The following is a 14668-nucleotide window of genomic DNA, read 5'->3' as shown; positions in this document are numbered from 1 at the left end:
AAGGAAGGAAGGAAGGAAGGAAGGAAGGAAGGAAGGAAGGAAGGAAGGAAGGAAGGAAGGAAGGAAGGAAGGACAGAAGGGAAGAAAACAGCATTCTTAGTTCTTGTTATTCTGAGTTCTTTTGTTCTTGAGAATATCTCAGCTTCCATGGGTTCTTCTCTACTCGATTAAATGGAATAGAATCCAATCACCTGCTTTAACAAATTATTACAACCCTAGTAGGAACTAAGCACACAGATAATACAGGTGTAAAATCTCTCATCACACAAGAGGGCTTGGGTTTTGATGCTTTTCAGATTTTGGATTTTCAGATTAGAGATAAAGTGTATGTAAATATACCAAAATTTGAAAAACTCTAAAACAGGGAATACTTCTGATCCCAAATATTTTGGATACATGATATTAAATCCAAGTTTTATATTACAGTTCTGGAAACATGTAATTTTTCTAATAGACTTAAAATCAAGGTAATTATGAAACTATGTTCTTCTAAAACCTGTTGGGCTCGGATTCTCCTTCTCCTCTTCCTCATATTCCCTTTAAAATGCCTTAATAACTACACTGGTTACACTATGTAATCTAGGATAATTTCTCCAACTCAAAATCCTCAGCTGTTTTCTATGTCCAAGTCTTTGATGCCTTGTATTATATGAGGGTCAGAACTTTCAAAATGATAAGAATATGGATGTAGAAATAACATAGCTAGAGTCTTGTGGTAAAAATGAGTTAGTAGAACTGTTGCCTGCCTTAGTGTAAAGGAAAGACACAGTAGATTTGTTCCTCTAAGGAGACTCCCAGGCTTTGTGTCATGTGCTGCTGGCTGTCTTGCCTCTTAAGGAAGTGAGAGAGTACTTCCAAGAGAAAGGTTAAATTTGTAAGTGGAACTTCAAGGAAAAAAATTTTAATTCCATGCTTTTACCTTTTTACTCTTATGTGTCTGGTTGGAATATAAGACTTTTTCAAATCTTCAATCTCTTTAGTCAGTAAAAGATTTTAAAAATAAGAAGTAGCCTTAGGATTGAGATCAAATCAATGGTTTATCCATAAGACCTTTTGTTAAGACTTCAGAAAGACTCAACAGCACACCTAGTTAGAGCCTCCCAACTAGATGAAAGAGTTACTTAAAAATCTTAAAGCCAGTGTTCTACAGCACCTGCACATAGCCCAAAATAGACAGAGGTCTGTCTTTAAAGGAATTATGGAATGACTTTAAGGGCACAAAGTGAACCCAGACAAATTTATAAAATTCCCACTGAGTAAAATATATAAAGTTTTATACCATCCTGAACTATGTGAAGCAAAGAAAGTTTAAGTGAAAAGAGGTGCTGGACCCCCAACATTCTACAATCATGAAGCAGGTGGAGAAGAGAAGTAGACTGGAAAAGCAAGCCATTAACTCTGTGCAGGTGAAGGGCAGAGGGAAAACTAAGGGACACGGGGAATAATGAAAATAATCCTATCAAGAGACATTCTTCCCTCTGGAATGAAAAGCCACAGTAACATCACCCTGTGAGTTTCAGAATTTCTATGGGCCTATAATTGTCATGTACCTTCTTTTATAATAGCAGTGGTTATGTTATTAACCTAAATTTATCTTCTTTTTCATCAGCATCTGTTAGAAGGCATTAGATTCCTTTCATTTAATCTTAGAGGTCTCAAGATCAAGACAAACTACAACAAAAGTCTTCATCCATACCTACATGTGATTCATATCATAGAATCCATAAACATCAAACAAAGTTAAGTAAAACTTTGCATATTACAGACATAAATACATAGGGCTGTGGATGAAAACCATAGACAATTGCAAGGTTTTCAGTAACTTAAAATGCACTGTATCCATATCTTGCTGAGTCTTCTGCCACACTGACTCTGATACTGGATTTCTTTTAATAATGAGACAGCATTCAAACACATGTGTGAGTTTTACTTGGATAATTTTGACAAACATCTATTCATCCAGATAAGACACACACACACATACACACACACACACAAAACATAACTCAATTTTAATTTTATTAATCAGTGACTTTAATAGAGTTTTTTTTACAATGGTATGGGTGAGTAATTACATACAGAAGAATAAGTAATTCAAAAACAGCTTCATCACCAAAAATCCCACACCACAGCAAGGATAACAACTCAACAATATGCATCCCTAGATCTCCCAACCATATATACAGCCAGCTCTATCTAAAGGATTCTCATTGCCCCTACAATTTTATTTTAAAACTTTGGAAAAGGGCCTTGGAAGGTTTCAGGAGTATCCTGGATCACATGTTTCAGTTCCTTCCTGAGTTGTAAGAGCTTTCTTCTTTCAGAAGAGAATGTTTCAATTCAGGGGAACTGTCTAGTTGCACAACATCCCAACCATCCTCTGGCTCTTACAATTTTTTTCTGCTCCCTCTTCTGAAATGTTCTCTGAGCCTGGTAGAGAGTGACGTGGATGTCTGCATATTTTCCTCCTGGGCTTCTGTCAGTCGCAGATTTTTCCCATTTCATCATTTTAGATGTTAATTTCCCCCTGTGAAACAAGCCACAAATTCAGTAAGAAAGCAGTTGGTTGAACCTGTACCACCCATGCCACTATTACACTAATGTAAACCATTTCCTACCATATTGATACTATAGTGTGTCAGTTCCATAGACAAATATGACTGTTGGTGACAGTTCTCCTCCAACAGCAAGCATGGTGCCTTTCAGAACTATGAAACATAAAGAAAAGAAAGAAAGCCTTCAGGTTCCTCACAGCCTTTATTTCTCCATACCCTACTGTCAAAGTTTGTGGTGTCTTCAGCAAGAGGGATTTCCATTCGGATGGTGCAAACAAGACTGGTAGCAAAAGCTGTTGGTCGGATTCTACAGGGTTCACCCTAGCCAACAACTCATAGGAAAGTAACTCACTCTGGGACTGACCCAACAATCTTTTGACTCTTGGGAATGTTTTTCCTATTCATGCTATTAAGTTCTTTAGCTGCTGTCTTTACTTGTTATTTACTGCTCTTTCAGATGCTTTTAAAAATCTGTGAGATACTCAAATACCCAAAGACAATCAGTAGATAGAGCTTAGGGTCTCTTACAGAAGAATAGGAAGAAAGATTGCAGGCCCAAAGGGGATAGAACTCCACAGGAAGACCAACAGAGTCAACTAACCTGGACCCTGCAATCAAATGCAATCAAAATCGCATTTTAATTGGTGGTGTTTTTCTGTAATGGTTTCCATCTGCTGAGAAGAGAGGTTGAAGGGTAAGAACTACCCTTATTTGTGGGTATTAAAGCAAAATTTTTGGAATGTAGTTGGAGACTGGGCTGGTTTAATAAAGAGGTGGTTTTAAGTTCTCCTGTAAGTTCCATGAGTTCACTAGCCCTAGGTAAGTAGCTATGCTTTCAGTACCAGGAATGGTTGCCCTCTTGCTCAGCAGGTCTTAATTCTTGTTAGAGAGCTTTTGGATGCCAGAAACATATGCATGCCACGACTGCACCCTTGGGGTTATGATGTCATAGTGGTCATCATTGTGGTTCATACACATCATAGTTGCAGAAGACTGTTAGTTGTTTCCCTCCTTTGGAAACTTGCATGCTGTTTTCTGGTATGATGAAAATTAATCTTCAGAGATGATGCTTTCAGATCAGTTCTAGCTCAGAAGTTTCGGGTCCATTTATCGGAAGTACATAGAAGCTGAAGCAATAGGGACTTAACTTTCTCCACTTAGGAACAAACAAGGGCAAAAAGTAATCACCTGTAATGTTTTGGGAGTCTCTAGAACAACCTTGACCAACCATTCAAAAGAGGCTTCTCATAGCTAGTGTGTAGTTTTTGTCACTCGGTCTTTGAATCTTAGAGGGAGCACTGTCAGCCCACATGAGAAAATTCTCATTTTAATTATGTTATTTAACACAGACTTGTTTGTATTGCATGGAGTTTTTCAGATAGATAGTTAATACTATGATTTCTTATAATTTTTTAGACATCATTACTACCATTTTACCATCCTTCTTCTTTCTCCATTATCTCCTTCCCCATCCAATTCCCCCTTTTCTCCTTTCTCCCAGATCATATCACTTGTACCTGCTAGTCCCCTCTCTATTGCTCCTTCACCTCCTTACTCTGGCAATGTTTTTGTTTTTCTTACATGGTTTGGAAATAAACTTATATCTCCTTAGGATATTTTCCTGATGCAGCTCAGTCTAACTTCCCTTAGGTTTCAAGAGAACACGAGACAAAATAACCTGGGCCTTGTTATATTGGCAGAACCAAGCCTCTAGCGGACATTCCCACTGATAAATATTGGTATGCAGTGGGAAACCTACAGAAAGTTACCCCACCATGCCTCCAAATGACCACACATTAAGACAATTGACATAAGAGCTTAGCAAAAGCATATTTTCCAGAAGTTACTGAGAACAATTGAACTAAATGCCACCTTAGTTGCTTTACTCCTGAAGCCAGGCTACTTCCCTACTCACTCTAAGCCAGCCTCTCACTGTAACTGCATTTCTGTCATTACCAACTTGCTTTTCATAAACCCCATTCCTCATAGCCCCATGCTTGCTTGCCTACAGAACAAGACTCATGGATTCGTATGCATGGACTGTGGCTGATGAATGATGATACCTGTTCAAAGTGGAATGAGATTTTAAAATATCATCAGCCTTTCCATGATGAGTCCATACTTCCTCTGTATCATGCGAACCCAATATATAAGACTGTGTGTTTGCCATGGGAATAAAACTTCATCAAAGTGGTGTTGTGTCTTATTTTAAGAGACACTTCTCTTCCTCAAAATGGTTTGCCTTTTTTGCAAAATTAAAAAAAATGGTGTTATTTGAAGCATATTTAGTTTTCCCTCCAGGTTCTTGCTGAGCCTGGACTCCTAAGCAAAGTCTCAAGAAAATTAGAAACTCTCTGTTTCACAGATTGATGAGGCAGATCCAAGTGCTTCAGTGTCTGAGTTCCTCCTGGGAAGTCACTTCCATGCATAGAGAAGGACAGTAACTCTTCCAAGGTAGCAGCTCACTGTATTGACTCCTTGAAAATGAAAGAAGGCAATGAGCCAAAAAGGCTCCCTTACCTACTGCCAAGGACACTGGGGAGAATCCTTCTTATTCCTGTGTAATAAGGCTGCTTCTGTCCCCAGACCTGTAAGTGGATAGAACACACAGAAGGAAACTGAGGCTCTTGGAACATAAGTGCCTGACAAGCATTCACATTTGTACAGGGTATGTCTTGAGTGTAAACTCAAGTCACTCTTTGACAACATATTCTAATGACTTCTGCTTTTTAAAGACACCTGGACTCAAGTCCTGTATATCTTCGTTAGCATTGGCAGGTGATTATTTTGTGACTGGTATGTGAGCTATGGAAGACAGTAGTTCCAGTGTGGATGAACACATTGAAGAATACGGGCACTGAGTCGGGTTCTGATCTGAGAGACTTTGAAGTGGGATGGCCAAAGGACAGTTGGTTAACTTCTCTGTGCCTTACCTTCTATTACTTCACATTACAAATATTAACAGTAGCCTTACCTCAAAGAATCTGGGAGACAATATTAGTTAGTAAGACCAATAGTTGGTAACAGCTGTTTTGTTGACTGGAATACAAATGGATACACGCCCAGAACACATATATGGAACCACAAAGCTTTAAAACTTTAGAACTCGCAACTTCTCACTGATGTCCATTTTCTAAAATCCTTTCAATTCATATGGTCAAAATACAAAATAATAATCTCTTCCAGTGAGATGAATGTGGAGTTTGTCATTGCTTTGATGGAATGTTTTTGTCATATGTGTCTGTGTTAAATAAATTATTTACTGTGACAGAGGGAAAATGAACATGAGAGAGGGAGAGCAAAAGCAAGATTGAGAGCGAGACAGAGAGAGAGAGAGAGAGAGAGAGAGAGAGAGAGAGAGAGACTCAGACTCCTTCAGAAAACTCCATGATACCTTGTGGAACTCAGTAGACACCAGAGGGATCAATGTCTCAGGGAACCCAGACAGTGCGTCAGCCATTCAGCACCCTTGTGTCAGCATCTGTGACTCAGAGCTCTGAAGATGAAGGGGAATCAATCAAAACACATAAATAAATCCTGAGTCTGAAGACAGTGGAATTCAAAAATATAGACAGAAGTCCAAGGGATATTCCAGGGAGATCTGTGATATGCATACCTAACTCTGTGCTTGGAATATATTATCCAGTAAAAGACAGAGAGTATCCAAAAGACAGAAGTAATTGCACACATAATTCAGTAATAAATATCCCCCTCCTAACAGTATGCCTGGGAATGAGATGAGCAGGGCCTCGCCTCTGCAACCACTCAGTTTATCCCCACAAGTGTCTGGTACAAAACAGTATGCACAAATGCTAAGCATAGCTGCTTTTTAAAAATCTGGGTCTCCGACTCTGCCAATGTCCTCCCCTAGTGCTCTAGCAAAGAAAGGAACATATGCTCCAAAAATGGAGGAAAATTGGGGCCCAGTGGATTTTCCAGTGTAAACATCCAGCTCCACAGAAGTGCTTTTCCAAAATCTTCCCAGAGTAACCTTGATGACAAGGAATTGCCATGTTATATGCAACTGCTGTAACCTGGGACCCTCAGCATTCACTTGGAAGCATTGTCTTTCTACATCCATAATATAAGTTGGGAAAAAGACATTGCAGTCCTTCTGTAAAGTAAGGATTCAGGCATCCTATTTCACACTGGACTGACTTGGACTGCACTTTATAATCTACAGGATTTTAATACTGTGAAAGAAAAGGAAAACTGCCCCACCTTTCCTAGCCATGATTATGAGTTTATCCCATCTATGTTGCTAACTCAGTTTACTGTTTGTAAACCACTGGACTTCAGTTGTGATGCAAAGAAAGGGGCAATGTTTGCAATGAAGTCAGCAGAAGTAACACCTTCAAGACTAATTGAGCATAGCATGACTCTGGCAATATGCTTTTATCTCCTTACATGGAGAGGAAAGTATCTTCAGATATAGAACTATCAAAAACAATTTTTTTAATTTATCTGGAACTCATTTATATGGAGTGGCTTAAGATGATGCTTTCTCAACCCTATAGGTGGAACAACAATATGAACTAATCAGTAACCCCCAGAGCTCATGTCTCTAGCTGCATATGTATCAGAAGATGGCCTAGTGGGCCATCAGTAGAAAGAGAGGCCCATTGGTCTTGCAAACTTTATATGCCTCAGTACAGGGGAATGCCAGGGCCAAGAAGTGGGAGTGGGGGGGAGGGGAAGGGGGTTGGGGAACTTTTGGGGTAGCATTGGAAATGTAAATGAAGAAAATACCTAATTTTAAAAACTAATGAAAAAAAAAAAAAGGTGATGCTTTCTCCAGGAAGTCATGCATTGTGTGTGAGGGAAGGAGTTCACGTAAAGAGATCTATCAAGACAGAGCTTTTTAACACCTGAAAGATGTAGGCATATAAAAATTTTAAATTAAGTTAAATTTTCTTATGCTTAAATTTTTTCTTTATATATAAAATAAAAGCAAAGTATTCCATTTCCCTTGTCCATTCAGTTGTAGTATATTACATTCATATGTTTATTGTTTGACAAATTCTTACATTCATATAGTGAATTCCCTTCTCTCATCGCCCCCATTCTCCTTCAGAAGATCATCATCTCAACAAGCCCCACTCTTACTTTCGTGTCTTCTCTTGCACATGATCACTGAGTTTTCCTAATTGTTTCTAGTTGGAGTATTGGTGGGAGATTACTGACTACAGCAAGGGCTTTTGCCTAATATGTGATATCAGAAAGTAAACCAAAAGAGGTGAAACAAAGAAGACAGCAGAGAATGCTGGATTGATAACTGCTGGGTTATATTGCTCTCTTCAACATATGTGCATCCTGCTGTTCTAGAAATTCAACACACTATGCTCTCCATATGATGTGCCCAGGACTGGACATAGACATCCTAGAACCATTTTTTCTATATTATTAGATTCTGAGGCATAAGACCAGATGAAAGCAGCTATATTTAATCTCATCATACAACCATTTTACTAGGATCATGGCCATTAACAATAAAAGAAAATAGAGAAGAAATACTACTTTTCTACCAATAAGGGTGGTGACTATCATGGATAAAATCTCAAACATTCCAGGGTGTCCAACATCACCCTTTCTAGGGCAACCAACTGTTCCTTCTTGACAATCTATGCAAAGTAATGTCACATCCTCACCAAAGTCAGAACAAAGACTTTAAAGATCCAAAATAGTCAACAAAACTAAATTGGAAATTATAGAAATGTCAAAATGTGTCAGGGTGAGAGAGGTTTTAGGGTGCCAAGCAAATCGCTGCACATTCAGCATCCAGGGAGGGTAGCTCTCTGCTTAGTATATCCAATTTTCAGGAGGGTCACCTGTCCTTCTGAAGAGCAGCAGTCTCCACCTCCTCTCAGCCTTGGGGAAACAGCGACCAAAAAGTGCTGGCAGCAGTCGGACAAAAAGACCTGAGTAAGTGAAGATTAGCTTTCTGTTCCTGCGGCAGAAATATGCAGAGTGGGCAAAAAAGCAAAAAATGAGAAATTCCTCACCACCTTCTTGCAATCTTCCCTCCTGATTCACCAGGTCTACCTATGCAGCGGACAATAGCAGTGTGTTTTTGTCCCTAACCCCAGAGGAACAACTTCCTCAGCAAACACCCTGTTTTTCACACACCTTGATTTTTCCCTCTTTATATTTTTCAATTTTCTAATCCATTTCTCCCAATAGCTTCCAAGTGAAAGATGAGGGAAAAGGCTTTCAAACTCTAACAGTCAAGGTATACAAATGAATAAGCATAGGCGTGTGCACTCCTGTGCGCATTTAACTGAACATTTCAATTCCGTTGACAAAGCACAAAAGGAGCCAGGTTCCAGAAAATAAATTCATTCCTCAGGCATAATTCAGGCCTTCCAATATCAAGCAGAAGTTCAAATTATTTGATTATGGGGACTTGATAAAAAGGTAACCATGCATTGATGGTCAATTACATGCAGGAGTGACTGCACCTCTATGTGGACTCTTGGTATAGCCATCTACAGTGCAACACTTAAGATAGTGAACTAAGAATAAGTTACTGTATGTTTACAATGAACCTATATAATGAACTCTCTGATAGCTTGTTGGTTTCCAAGCATGATGAATGGATTTAGACAATCTCCAATATTCTTTCAAGCCAAGTGAATTGTGAATTCTCACCTAAGACAAGGATTAGTCAAAAAAAATCAATTTAATAAGATAACAGAGGGGTCAAAATCAAGGGAACCTTGTTGTAATTCCAGTGTTTTGAATGAGTTCTGATAATTTCTTTGGACATGAAATAATTACATTTAAAGGTAAAACAGTGGAAATTACTTATTCCATCGTGAGAATTCTAGACAGATGAGTCAAAATCAAGTTTTCTAATGTGGCTACAGCCAAATAGTGGCTGGGAATGGAGTTATCTCCACAGCATTCTTATTCATGAGTCTAGTCATTAATAGTGGCTTTTACCTGGGACTTCATGGGGTGTTTCCAGCCAACCTTCTTGTTTTAAATTTATTTATTAATCATTTTATTTGTTTACATGTCAAATGTTATCCCCCTTCTCAGTCTCCCCTCCACAACCCCCCCCAGCTCATCCCCCTCCCTTTTGCCTCTAAGAAGGTGTTCCCCCACCCACTCATTCCTGCCTCACCCCTTCTCTGGGGCATCAAGCCTCTATGGGACCAAGCACCTCCCCTTCCACTGTTGCCAGATGAGGCAATCCTCTACTACATATGTAGAGCCCTGGGCTGGTCTATGTATGCTATTTTAGTTGCTGGGAGCTGAGAGGTCCAGTTAATTGATACTGTTGTTCTTCCTATGAGGTTGCAATCCCCTTCAGCTCCTTCAACCCTTCCCCTAACTCTTTCATTGGGGTCACTGGACACACTCCAATGACTGACTGTGAGTATCAGCATCTGTCTTAGTCAGATGATGGCAGAGTCTCTCAAAGGATAGCCATGCCAAACTCCTGTCTGTAAGCACATCTTGGCATCAGCAATGGTGTAAGGGTTTGGTGTCTGCTGATGGAATGAATCGCACAGTAGGGCAGTCTCTGGATGGCCTTTCCTTCAATCTCTGCTCCATTTTTGTCCCTGAATTTCCTCTAGACAGGGACAATTCTGGATTAAAAAATTTGAGATGGGTGGGTGGCTCCATTCCTCCACTGGGGGCCATGCCTATACACTGGAGGTGGTCTCTTCAGGTTCTACCTCCCTGCTGTTGGGTATTTTAGCTAATGTCACCAACCTTCTTTTTGTTACTGAATCCCAATGAAACACACAAAAACTATATACTGTCTAGTATACTGACTATTACAACCAGGTCAGGGACAGTCCAACTCCATTTCATTCAGTTCAAGCTGATAATTGCAGTGTGTCTATATTGAGCTGGAAAAAATGTGACTACATTTCTTGGAAAGAAGAATATTATAGAATTTATAGCATGATCTTTTAAGCTTTCACAATTACTTTGTTCGATTATTTAAGACATTGGCTTTCCACAATTAGTATCATATCAAAACTTGTTCTTTTCTTATCTCAACGTCATCAGTAGAAAAGCAATGAATTCACCTTCATTTCTTCAAATAATGATTTTGTTGTTGTCATGGGTGTTGTTACTGAGATTGAGTCCCACCCCTTCAATATTGGTTTCAAACTTTCTGTTGCAACCAAAGAGCCTAACCTAGTTAACATTAACCATTAGCTTGACATAACCTAGACTAAGTGAAAAACAGTATCAATTGAATAATAGTCTTTAAAGTGGCAAAGGAGTTGGTCTGTGGACATGTCAATGAGGTATTTTCTTAATGGATGTGGGATGTCTGCAGGCTCAGTCCACTCTGAGTGAGGCTATCTCCCAGATAAGTGATCCAGAAAGTTATGAGCCCGCCAGAGTGAGTCGTCAAGCAGTGCCCCTCCACAGTTTCTGCTGTGAGTTCCTGGTTAACGCTCCTCTTTGGTTTCCTTCAATGAAGGAATGTATGACCCAGAAAGGAAGATGAAATTAACCCTTTCTTCTCCAGGTTTATTCTAATTATGCTGTTTTATCACAGCAATAGAATGAAGCAGTTACCTTGAACATCGGCTCATTCTGTTTCCACCACCCAAGGGCTGGGGTTATAGACTTGCATCACTATACTAGTTATATGCCTTCCTGAAAATCAAACCCAGTGCTTTGTGCATGGAAGCAACAACTCCACCAACTGAGCTCTTTCCAGAGCCCTTAGATCCTTGAATATTCAACAGAGCAACAGAACAATAATGGTCACCATTTAGTTGCAATTACTATGTTAACTGCTTTAATTATGTTCAATAGGCCTTATGTAATAGATACATTTACCATCCCCTCTAATCCCTATGGATGGATCTTAAACTCTGAGTAATAGCTCATGAGCTAACAAACTCCATGTTTATTATTCTTCTCAAAATGGAAGGTCACGTGCTGTTTTATTTTAATTTTCAGTTTCAGAATATAGTAATATTCTTTTGGCTTAAGACTGTCTTCAGTACACTGGTCATTATCCGGGCACTTGGTTTTTTTTTTTTTTTTTTAATTCTTTATATGGAGAACAAACATAACATCCTCAAGTCCCTTTCTCCAGCTTGAATCATCTGCAATGAATATACTTTAATCAGAGGATATGTACATGTTAGGGTTTAGCCTACAGACCCTTTCCGAAGTAATCGCAAAACTATACCCGAGGAAATCATCATAAAAAGAAAACTCTCATCCCTCAGCGAAAGCCCTCAGTGCTCAGGGAAGGCAGGCTGCAGTTAAAGCCTGAAAGTAGAACTTTATAAAACTACCAGAGGCCAAGCCCATGAACTGCTGATCACTGAAGAAGCCCGTGCTCTCCGCAGAGCACTCTGCCCTGACTGGTCTCATTATTTTAAAGTACAGCCACAGCTTTAACAAGAAGTGCATGTGGAAGCTAAGCCCAGCGTGATCAGGACCTCAACTGAAGAGTCCGTACAGAGGCCAGGGGTGAAGGAGACAAGCAAGCACCCCCCACTGATTATTGACATATTGACCGTGGCAGAACAGCCAGAAAGTCAGGCCATCCCTGAGTCTTCCAAATACACACTACTTCATCATAATGGAAAGGAGCTTTGCAAGGCGGTACAAGAGCACGATGTGATGGAATCAGACAAGTGTGGGCCCGGTGCTGCTTATTGGTCATCGTTTCCCAAAGACCAGGATGGCAATTTGGAAGAGGTCAGACTTAATTCAACATAGTCACCGACACAGAGCCTGGACCTCGTTCTACATTACCCTTGGATTTTAAAAGAAAAGAAAGGAAGAAATAATGGAAAATGGAAATAGAAAGCACTTAAAGAACAGAAGGCAAAAGACAGTGTTTGTCTTTCCCCTCAGAATATATTCTGTTAAAATTTTCCCATGCACAGTCAGCACTTAGGGGCCTGAGGTTGTACACATCAGTAGAGCAATAAGTGTGTGCAATAAATAAATCTAAAACTGAAGTTGCTTCAGTGAAAATATGCCTGAAAAGAAATAATTAAACTGGCCTCCCAAGAAATGTAGAGAAATCCACATCGACTTAATAACAGAGATTATTGGAATAGCTGCCATGCTGTTAGTTTCTTGCCAGTTTCATATACTCTGTGAGTCGTTACTAGTAGGTTGTTGAAATTCTGCGCAGTAATTAGTTTTGAACACCATTATTACAAGTTCTTCAATGGGTAGTTTGTCAGGCTTGGAGATCAGCCTACTTCTCACTTCCTGGAGAACAAGGGTAAGAGTTGAGTGTCTAGGCTGCAGCAGTGCAGCAGTGTCTATTTGGGGGAACTAGATCATATTAACACACACACACACACACAGATCTTGGGACTAGAGAAATGCCTCCACTGTATTCTCCTCTAGCAGAGGACTTGAGATGTGACTACCCTTCTTCTAATGGTAACAACTAAAATGAAAATTTGATAGAAACAATGTTATGGGAATAGATGAGTACTGATCTATTCTGTAATCATCACTGTCTTCAAATTTGCCTTTCCAGGTACAGTGCATGAACTTTCAATGCCAACCTTGCAATCCAAGGCAATCTGATCTATGATGTCAAGACTCCATACCTGTGGAGTCAGGTATCACTTCTGCCTGGAGAAAGCTTTCTCCCCAACATAAGAAAAGTCAACTTCCTCAGAGAGGCTACAAGGATGTAAGTACAAATTTTAACCTTCTGTTTCCTGATGAAATGGATAAGGGCTATAAATGTTTATGAAGTCAGACACGCATGAATTTTTCAGCTAATCTCACAGGCAGGAGAGACCACCTGAGGCAATGTAGATAGCAGAAGAAATTGGTATCTTCTAACTGTTATCTGGAGACAGTTTCCCAAGCCTAGGTCTCCAGTCATTTCTAATTGATAGCAATGTCTTTTGCCACCAGCAAAACCACTAAAAATTGAAGAAAAAGAATGCATTTGCCTTCATCACCTCTATCCCAAAATTACATTTCCACTAGCCTTGCTAGTTCAGCATAAGGTGAAGGTGTGCAAACTTTGGGTAGGATGTTGGGAGTAGAAAGTACTAAATTTCATTAGCAATGCCCTTTATATGAAAACCAAATAGGACTTTCGAAAGAAGTAGAAAGAGAATTTTAAAAAAAAAAATGTTGATATGGCCTTAGATGCCAAGATAAACATTTCTGGAAGATTAAAATGTGGGGAAAGAGCATACAAAGGCATTTCAGGACTGGATGCAGTGCCTGTGTAGATATTCACCCTAAGGAGGTCAGAAGTGACACAGACACTACTTATAATCCCTGCATTTAAGAACTGTGGATTTTGTTTTGTTGTGTACTGGCCCCAGGATTTGTCCTATGTTCCTAGGCAGAAGGGACCAAGAGAGTCAGTCTTCTGAAAGTGCTGTGTTTACTGAAACCTATGTAGGACAGTAGCTGCAGATCACAGATACCAGAGGGGATACAGAGGGGGATACAACTATGTGAAGACAAGCAGCACAGCAAAAACTCTGAAGGGGACAAAAAATTAGCATAATAAGGGTTTTGCTATGCTTTTTCACCAGAAAAGTAGGTAAATGCTCTCAGACATATCAAAGAACACATAAGCAATGAAAAAGTTAGTAGAAAAGACAGGGCATCTGAGTCAACTGTTGTATGATCCCTCTTTGGGGTATCAATGATGTGCACATGGACCAACCATGGCAGATGAATGGAAACCATGGATCTTGTTGGATGCAGTATGTCCCTGGAGGCAGGCTTTACTCCTTAAAAACCTGTGCCACTCCAAGTTGTCTTACTGCTTACTGCTTGCAGTTTCTGATGTGAGTTCTCATCTTCCTACTCTAGCCTCCATACTACAGTCATGCTTGCATGATAGATATTTATTCCTCTGAAATATATGTATCATTCTACACTTTTCCTACAACAATATATGTGAATCTATCCAATAATTCTAGTATAACCTTGAAATATGCATGTGTCAAGATATAATTATCATGTTTCTTACAATTGATTTCTAGATATAGTATGTAATACACAGAAACTTATTTCCTTTCGTGTCCTTCATTTGTCTTCTTCATTCTAGTCACATTTATGTCATACATATTCTATAAAAATATCATAGAGCAGAAATCAGTGGCCTGTAGTACCCTGGTCAA

This window comes from Mus caroli, chromosome 5 (genome assembly GCF_900094665.2).
Source record: "Mus caroli chromosome 5, CAROLI_EIJ_v1.1, whole genome shotgun sequence".
NCBI classification, from domain to species: Eukaryota; Metazoa; Chordata; class Mammalia; order Rodentia; family Muridae; genus Mus; species Mus caroli.
This window is presented reverse-complemented; position numbering follows the sequence as displayed.